This window comes from Ailuropoda melanoleuca, chromosome 2 (genome assembly GCF_002007445.2).
Source record: "Ailuropoda melanoleuca isolate Jingjing chromosome 2, ASM200744v2, whole genome shotgun sequence".
Classification (NCBI taxonomy): Eukaryota; Metazoa; Chordata; class Mammalia; order Carnivora; family Ursidae; genus Ailuropoda; species Ailuropoda melanoleuca.
In genome coordinates, this window is record NC_048219.1 from 16613443 (window position 1) to 16622744 (window position 9302).

Consider the following 9302-nt stretch of genomic DNA (forward strand, 5'->3'; position numbering starts at 1 on the left):
GACAGCCAGTGAGAGAGGGAACACAGGCAGGGGGAGTGGGAGAGGAAGAAGCAGGCTCCCAGCGGAGGAGCCTGATGTGGGGCTCCATCCCAGGACTCTGGGATCATGCCCTGAGCCGAAGGCAGACGCTTAACGATTGTGCCACCCAGGCACCCCCCAAAAAAACTTTTTTTAAAGATTTTATTTATTTGCTTGTCAGAGAGAGAGCATAAGCACAAGCAGGGGGAGCGGCAGGCAGAGAAGGCAGAGGGAGAAGCGGGCTCCCCACTGAGCGAGGAGCCTGATGTGGGACTCGGGATCCCAGGACCCTGGGATTGTGACCTGAGCTGAAGGCCAGACGCTCGATAGACAGCCACCCAGGCGTCCCTCTTTGGTTCTTTACTAGGGAATTCTTTCATTGTTCATGAATTCTCTCGACAAATAGTCGTGCCAGGCACAGTTCTGGTTACTGGGGTGTGACAGTGAGCCTAACCAAGTCCCTGCCCTCACGGAGCTGGCCATCTAGGGGGAGCAAATAATAAATGCATAAGCCACTGAGAGGTTTGTCAAGTGGTCCAGATAGTGACACCCCCATCTGGAAATCAGGAGCGGACAGACAGTGGGAGGGCAGACCAGACCTGGGTGGGGAGTTCTGACCTGGGACTCAGACCGAGTCTGCATCCTGATGCAACCACCTGCTGGGCCTTCCAGTCCACCTCTGGGAGCCTCAGTTTCTTTGTAAAATGGAGGCACTCGTGGTACCCAGCCTGCGGGGCTGTTCGGGGACCATGTGAGATGATGCCTGGTGAGGACCACGTGCCCAGAACCTCCAGGTCTGTGCCTTCATTTGCATCACAATTACGGTCACATCTATGTTTTGGAAAAGAGTGTAGCTCGGAGAAGTTAAGTGATTTTCCCACGGTCACCCAGCAGGTCTGCTCCCTGTCTCCTGTGCTCTTCTGTATAGAAGCCGCCTCTCCGCCCAGGTGGGGGCCTGGCCCATCATTAGGTGCATTCAGTGTGCTGAATTGGACTGTCTTGAATGTATGTTGTGAAGAGAATCCTATTTAAAGTGTCTTTATTGGTTTGGGGTTACAAAAATAAGACATGCTCAATATACACCATTCAGACCACATAGTAGCACGTGACATGGGTGCCCCTGGGGATCCTTTTCCCACCAGCCCATCGCCCTCAGGCACCCACTTTCTGACTTCTGTCACAGTGCACTCCTGTCACCCGTCCTGGAGCTTCCTACACCTGGCATCATACAGTGTGTGCTCTTAGGTCTAGCGTTTCACTCAACATAGTTTTTTTGAGATTCATGCTTATTATCATTGTCTCTGTAGTTATTTTTTAAGTGTTTTTTTTTAAAGTCATCTCCACACCCAGTGTGGGGCTCGAACCCACAACCCTCAGATCAAATCAAGAGTTAGATGCTCTTCTGATTCAGCCAGCCAAGCACCCACATAGTTCTTTTTTTATAATTGAGTTGTATTGCATTCCACAAGTACATGCATTTATCCGTTTTTATTAATGGGTGTTTGGGTTGTTTCTAGTTTTGGGTTATGAGTCAAGGTGCTGTGAACATGGCCATGTGGATGCGGCTCTTGTAAACCTGCGTTCTAATCCCGACTCTGCCACTTGGGAGCTGGGACATGTTACACAGGTGCTTTTTAAAGTTTTGGAGCCTCATTTCCTCACCTTTAAGGCCTCACTTCCAGGGTTGTGCGGAACTAGGCGAAATGTGCAGTGGGGTTGGCTAGATGCTTGTCACATGGCAGGAACTTACTCACTGAGGGCTAATATATTACGCCCTGCTTGTTCCTCTGCTCATTTTGAACCCTCTGCATACAATATCCTCACCTCCATTTTTACTTTAAAAAGGAGTGGGCAGAAGTTTCCGGAAGTCTGACTGTTTCCACCGCAGCTACTCCTGAAGAGATGGGCTTCTTCTGTGCTGGAAGTCCCATCCCCTATCGTGTGTATTTCTCTTACCATTTGAGTCACTTTCTGCCCACCTCATTCAGGGCCACGTCTTGCCCCTCTTTCTCCTGCTCCCTGAGAAACCATGAACAACCCAGGAACAGGGGCCAGATCTGACATCCCCCCTCCTGCTGTGCCCCCCAGCCCCCGTGTGGCAGGTGTTCAGGGCAGGCCTGCAAGGTGAAGGGAGGAGGAACACAGCGGGAGGCAGGGGCTGAGCACAGGGGCAGGAGTCCGGGCCTGGTCGGCTGAGGCAGAGCACAGCCCACCCTCCCTGTCTTTGTGGAGCCGACCATGGGTGCAGCATCTCCCTGGACGCTTCCCTGGGACCTCCAGTCCTCCCAGGGCTCTGCCTGGAAGAAGTTGGCTTCAGCAGGCATTCTGGGGGGTGGGGGGACCTAATTGACAGGTGCCCCCCCATCCCAATATCGCCACCTCGAGGGAATCTGGGGCCACTCATTTCACATTGTCTTTAAGTCTGAAAGAATGTGCCCACCCCTGCCCACTGATGGGGGCTCCTCCAGCGCTGAGGCCCAGGGCAGGGAGGTACACCCGGTCCACCTCCTCATGGGAACCCATTCCCCACAGGAGAGAGGGATGTGTCACTGTGACCACATCATTCTGGAAAACTCCCACAGTTCAGTTCTTTCCCCGGATTTGCACTGGGGAATCGTACCCTTGCTCAATCTCCTTGGATCTATTCTTGGCCTTGACCGACTTGATGTGGTGGAGTGTGCGGGTGTTCCCTTTTAATTTGGGGTCTAAAGCCGTCTGAGGCCTGGACCGGCAATCATGAGTGCAGAGCCATTTATGGAAGCAGCTCTCAAAAAGAGCCAGTAATGAAGACTGACTAAAAATACCTTAGAAATGAAGCCTTGGCCTCTCTGGGCAGCACTGAGATTTCTGGGTGGGAGGAAGAAGCCCTTGGATGCAGAATTGGTAGGTGATCAATTCTGCAGCTCCCCCTGGCCCCGCATCAGCCACGGAGACCTGGGTCTTGCTTTAGGTCTGAAGGGGGCCCCTCAGCCTTGTCACTAGCAGGACTAGCCGGACGGGGCCAGCGCGTCTGCCTCTGGGACCTTGGGGAGCCCGCCGTCCACCTCGGCAGCCTGGCCATGAAAGAGGGCCAGTCCCACAGCCAAGTGAAAACGTGAGGGCTTCTGGTGGAGACCTGCTGTGCTCTGGAAGCCGTTCCCAGACCAGCAGGCTGCCCCACTGTCCTGGGGAGCTCCGGGGGAACCTGCAGACACATCCCTCTCTGGGCCCAGGACAAAAGGAGCTCAATGAGAGTCCACTGAGAGCCTCCCGTTTCCGCCCCACAGGGTGCGGTCCTGCCCGCAATTGCTCACCGTCCAGAGGGGCACACGAACCAGAGATAGGACCCCGGGGGCAGGGGAAAGGGAGAGGCCAGCAGACTGATCTGTGTGGGGTCAGAGGAGGACAAGGGGCCTTGAGAGCTGGACTGGGAGCAAAGTAGCCATTAGACACAGCAGGATGAGGGCGACTCAGGAGAGGGTGGTTTGGGGAGGGCCTCCGGGGGAGGGAAGAGGCGTTTGCAGCCAGAAGGCCCAGGAGCCTGTGAGGTTGGGCTGGCCCAGCTCAGGGGGGCCTGGAACCAGAGCTTGGGCTCCTCCTGGGGGCCCCGAGGGGCTGGGAAGGGTTTGAGGGCAGACAGGTTGGGAGAGTCTATTCTCTTAACAGCCACTCTGAGCTAAAGGAAGAGGATGGCTTTTGAAGTCTTTTTGGTCAGAATCAAGACAGATTTAGATCATCCGGATACCCTTAAATTTTGTCCAAGTGACAAAAATATCCAAAGGCATTGTTGGTGTTGGGCTGGTGGACTCGGGGTGGCACCTGGAGCTCTAGCCCGTGAGCGGCGGGTGCAGATCCTCAGAGGCAGAAAGGCAAAATGTAGTCAGCGGCGCGGCGGTCAGGGACGTCTCTGGCACGCAGCATCCTTACCCATAAGCAAATGTGGAAAGAGGCTGGAGGAGAAGGCCAGGCGTCCTGTGAGTGTTTATTTTCCTGGAGCCACAGTCATGGAGTTGAGAAAATAAACTCTGACTGCTTCCCCACGTGGCGCTTTGTAGAAAATAAGGTACCTGTGGAAACAGCGGTGCGTCGTCTGTCCGTGGTGGTGGGCCCGCGCTCTGCCAAGCCCAGGTGTCTCGATGGAGCCGGCTGTCAAGAGCCTCTGTTGGCTGCTAAAAACCACAGGTGGCTTCCAACCCCCCTCACAGGGCCATGGACTGTCGTAGCATCAACAACTGTTGAGCTTAATCAGATTCTTCCCAGGTCACAGAGCCTCTTTGAATCCCCGGACAGCACCTTGATCAAAGACTCCATTAATATCACTAGGAATAATACCACCATGTTGTCCAATTTGATGCACATATTTTTCTCCAAAATCCATACTTCAGTCTAATGGAAAAATATCAGATAAACTGACATGGGGGTCATGCTACAAAATAACCGCCCAGTGTTCTTGAAAAGGGTCTGTGTCCTGGGGCGCCTGCGTGGTTCAGTCGTTAAACATCTGACTCTCTCTTTTTTTTTTTTTTTTAGGATTTTATTTATTTATTTCACAGAGAGAGAGACAGCCAGCGAGAGAGGGAACACAGGCAGGGGGAGTGGGAGAGGAAGAAGCAGGCTCCCATCAGAGCAGCCTGATGTGGGCCTCGATCCCAGGACTCTGGGATCACGCCCTGAGCTGAAGGTAGATGCTTAACAACTGAGCCACCCAGGCGCCCCAAGCATCTGACTCTTGATCTCAGCGCAGGTTTTGATCTCAGGGTCGTGAGTTCAAGCTTCATGTTGGCCATGGAGGCTACTTCAAAAAAATTTAAAGATTAAAGGGGCGCCTGGGTGGCTCAGTCGTTAAGCTTCTGCCTTCGGCTCAGGGCGTGATCCTGGCATTCTGGGATCCAGCCCCACATTAGGCTCCTCTGCTGGGAGCCTGCTTCTTCCTCTCTCACTCCCCCTGCTTGTGTTCCCTCTCTCACTGGCTGTCTCTCTCTCTCTCTGTTGAATAAATAAATAAAATCTTTTTTAAAAAAAGTAAATAAATAAAAGTGTCAGTGTCATGAAAGCAAAGGAAAGACTTAGCAGTTGTTACAGATCAGAGACCCAGGAGACCTAACAGTTAAATGTGATGTGGGACCCTGGATGGAAGTCGAGAACATTCACGAAATGAATCATGGAAAACCTGGCAGAATTCTGGGAAAGGCTGTAGTAAATAGCCTTGCACCAATATCAGTTTCGTGGTTTTGATAATTATGCTGTGGTTTGGTTACGTATGATGTTATCATTAGGGGAAGCTGGGTAAAGAGTATAGGGGATGTCTCTGTACTATTCGTGCAAAGACTTTTCTCTAAATCTAAATCACCTAAAATTATCTCAAAATAAAGTTAAAAGCATAAAGTGACTCCCACACACCCTTCCTGCATTATCCCCATTCCCGCCCCTCCCTTGACGTCCTTCATAGCCGCTCACGTACAATCACCTTGTTTGCTACCTGACTTCCCCACGCACTGCAAACTCCATAATGTCCATGGGGGCAGGGGCTGCTCTGTGTCCCCAGTGCCTCCATAGTGACGTGCATACAGGAAGCTCTGCTTTCAAATGTGTAGGAGTAAATGAATTAATTTTCCTTGGGTGTCTCCAGGGAAAACGAATGGGAAAATTGAGTGTTTATAGAAGCCTCCTAAGCATGTATAGTCAGGAGTCTTCCATATGCACAAAGGTGAAATTATGGGACCCCCCCCCATATTAGGAATCCTCACCCCCAGATGTTGCAGATGGGGGAAATTGACTACCCAGAGATCTTGCCCCAGGCATCAGTGGTCCCCCCAGGGCCACCCCAGAGAGAGGATTCCTGGCAGGACATAGCTCAGATGGCCAGGATCCAGAACACAGGCCAGGCAGGGAGCACCCAGTGCTCCTTCAGCCTGGCCAAATCTGCCAGGGGACTGGGAAATGAACTTCCCAACCCCATACGCAGTAGCAAAAAAAAAAGAATTTCCTGGGAAAACCCAAGAAGTCACATTGTACAGAACTTGGCCTTTCCCATAAATTCCCTCTGCAGACTATCAACAACGGTGGGGGTGGGGAAGGGTGGGAGGCAGCAACAGGCCAATTCCAGACGATTTTTATGCCATCCTTTCAACATCAGAAGGTGGAGGTCAGCCTGACGTAGTGGAGCAGCACAGATGCGAGTCAGGATCCCTGGGTTCCATCTCTGTGTGTGTACAAAAGTGGAAGGAGACTGTGTGTGGTGACCTCGGTCTTTGGAGCACTGATGTTCTGGAATCTTCAGCATTTTCATAAAGGGTCAGTTTCTGTTTTGTGCCTGAGCCAGAGCAGCCTCAGTGGCGGTGCTGAGGGGCTGCCTCTCCGAGCCTGGGCATCTTTGGGAGATTCCAGGCTTTGGGGAAGTGGAGGCTCGGCATGAAGGTGCACTAAGAAGGAAATGCTCCTGTATAATCGGTTAGAAGCATTTGCTGGACCAGATGCGAGTACCTACTACAGTAGCAAACATGGCCTTTTGCAGTTCTATTGGACCCTGTATCAATTGGTCATTTTGCAGATGTGAATACTGAGGCCCAGAGGATCAGATGCCTTGATGAAGGTCAAGCAGGTGAAAAGGAAACCATCCAAATGCCTTTCAGATGAATTTTGTTATATATAAATATATATAAATAATATATTTAAGATTTTATTTACTTATTGGACAGAGAGAGACAGCGAGAGAGGGAACACAAGCAGGGGGAGAGGGAGAAGCAGGCTTCTCCCAAGCAGGGAGCCCAATGCAGAGCTCGATCCCAGGACCCTGGGATCATGACCTGAGATGAAGGCAGACACTTAACGGCTGAGCCACCCAGGCGCCCCTAATACATTTTTATGTTACATAACCTTTCATTCCATACTTTTATTTAGAAAAAGAAAATTGAAGGTCTCCCTTTTCTCCCCCTTGGCTCTTAATATTCCCACATGAAGGTTCTGTGGTGCTGGCAGGATGTTATCACTTTGGTACAGGGATGAAGTGAGGAAATTGGAGGCCAGCGCCCCTTTCCAACTCCCACTCCTATGGAATGGCCATCGTTCCTACCTACCTGATACTGCCCGCCCCTCCCAAAGCCCTTTCAGGCCCCTCTGTGGAAAGGCTCCTAGTATCCCCACTTCGCAGATGAGGAGACTGAGGCCAGTTAAAGTATCTGGTCACCAGTAGGGTCAGGGCTGGGACCAGAAGCCCCAGCTACAGGCCAGAGCACCTATACTTCTCAATGCTGTGTTAGTGGCAAAAGCAGGGGCAGCCGGTCCAGGAACTACTGTGGGGCAAATCCAGACCCTAACAGCTGCTAGTCCTCAACACCAGCTTTTGAGAAATACTGTTTCTGGGCCACCTGGGTGGCTCAGTCAGTTAAGTCAGTTAAGACTCTTGAATTTGGCTTGGGTCATGATCCTGGGGTTGTGAGATCCAGCATGAGCCTGCTTACGACTCCTGTTCCCTCTGCCCCTCCACCCCCTAAAAAATTAATTTAAAAAACCCATTTCTAATACACAGAAGCAACTGCTGGAAAGCTGTATGTCTGCACAGTTCCAGCACAGAGAGGGGCACTCCCCTTTGACCAGTTACAGTCGCGTCTAGTATAATGCTGCAGCCCAGGAAGTTTTATCAATTTCTGATGAAAAGCATCACTTTCCTAAAAATGTCCCACCTTCTAGAGCTTGCCTGGAACAGCCAGGGTGGGCAGTTGCCTGTGCTGAGCTACTGGGTGGTTCATCGGTTTCACAAACCTACAGGGTGGAAGCTTGGAACCGGGGTCAGTTCAGGTGCACAGGGGTCTCCTGACCCCGCACCCCACGTCAGCAAGGGAGGGAGGCCGCAGAACGTGGTCCTCCCGTGGAGCTGGCGGGTTCGTGGGTTGTTCCTCAGCCCCTCAGATCCGACAGGAAATCAGCGGCAGGGCTGCGGCCTGAGATTGCCTGTCGTCCCACAACCCACTGGTCAGCCCCACAGCCTTGGGAGCAGATCCGTGTTCACAGATCCGGTTGGATGCTCTGAGAAGAGTAGGGTGAAGGGCGTGACTGAGCCACCCTCCTTTACTCTCTGGGCCACACCCTGTCACAGCCAGGGGCCTAGACCCACGGCATCCTGCACGTCCGGGATTCTTACACGGCCCCGGAACAGAGGTGGTCCGTGCGGTCCCTGAGTCCACAGAAATTGCCACCAAAGCTGTGCGTGTGTGTGTGTCTGTAGGGAGGAGGGGATGTGTGTGTCAGTGTTCATGGCACGCATCCCCGGTGCGGGTCCAGAGCCCTGCCCTCCACGCTCTCCGCGTGTGTCAGGACATGGCTGCCACCCAGCATCGCAACCTCTGCGGCTCCTGGCTCCCGGCCGCACCTGCGCTGCGTGTCCTGCACCTTGTTGGAGGGTGGACATCCTATTCCTTCTCCTCCGCGGTCTGGGGAGGAAAAGCCCATCTCCTGTCAACATGTGTGTCCACCAGCCCCGCCCAGCCCAGCTGTTGGCCTGTCCCTCGCTGGACACGGTCCCCACCGCGAGGACAGGAAGCGCTCCCCACATCCGCCTCCGCCACCAGCCTGGTGACTTGTGGTCACTGAGCCCAGTAGCCAGAGAGAGAGTTTTTAAAAAGACTCACAGACATGTCATTAAAATCTCAGTATTGGGTTTTGGGGAAGGTGCGGGGCGGCTCCCACCCCTGCTTTCCGGAAACACAGATTTGCGGTGTTTGAAAGTGACAAGAGGCTAAAGTGACCGGTACTAAATATACTGTCCTGGGCATTTCCGGGCAGAGGGGGAGATGTGGGATTGACTCGCCACCCCAGCCTCCTGCCCAGACAGACCAGCCCCGCCACCGGCCCGCCTGGGCTCCCCCTCCAGCCTGTGCATCACCTTCCCCTCCCTGCGTATCTTCCACCCCCCAAAACATTGTGCCCCTGCTGCCCAGAACCCTGAACCCCACTGGCCAGAGGCACAGCCCAGGCTCCTAGACCGGAATTCCAGCCCTCCAGAGTCAGACCACAGCCAGACTCACGGCCAGTCCCCCACAGCGCTGACCTGTGGATGCCCCGCACTGCACACCTGTGCCTCCGAGGTCCCCTCTGCCTAGAATGGCTTCCCTGCCACCTTCTCCACCCGACAGACTCAGTCCCATCCTTCAAGGCCAGTTCAGGTGGCACCTCCCCTGGGAAGCCGGCTCAGATCCCACCCCATCGTGGGACCGTCCAGCTTCTCTGGGACCTGACCAGGTGTCATCAGGAGCTGTCACTGCTACCTTGCACCTTCTCGTTCCTTTCCAGGTCTCCCTCTGACCCTC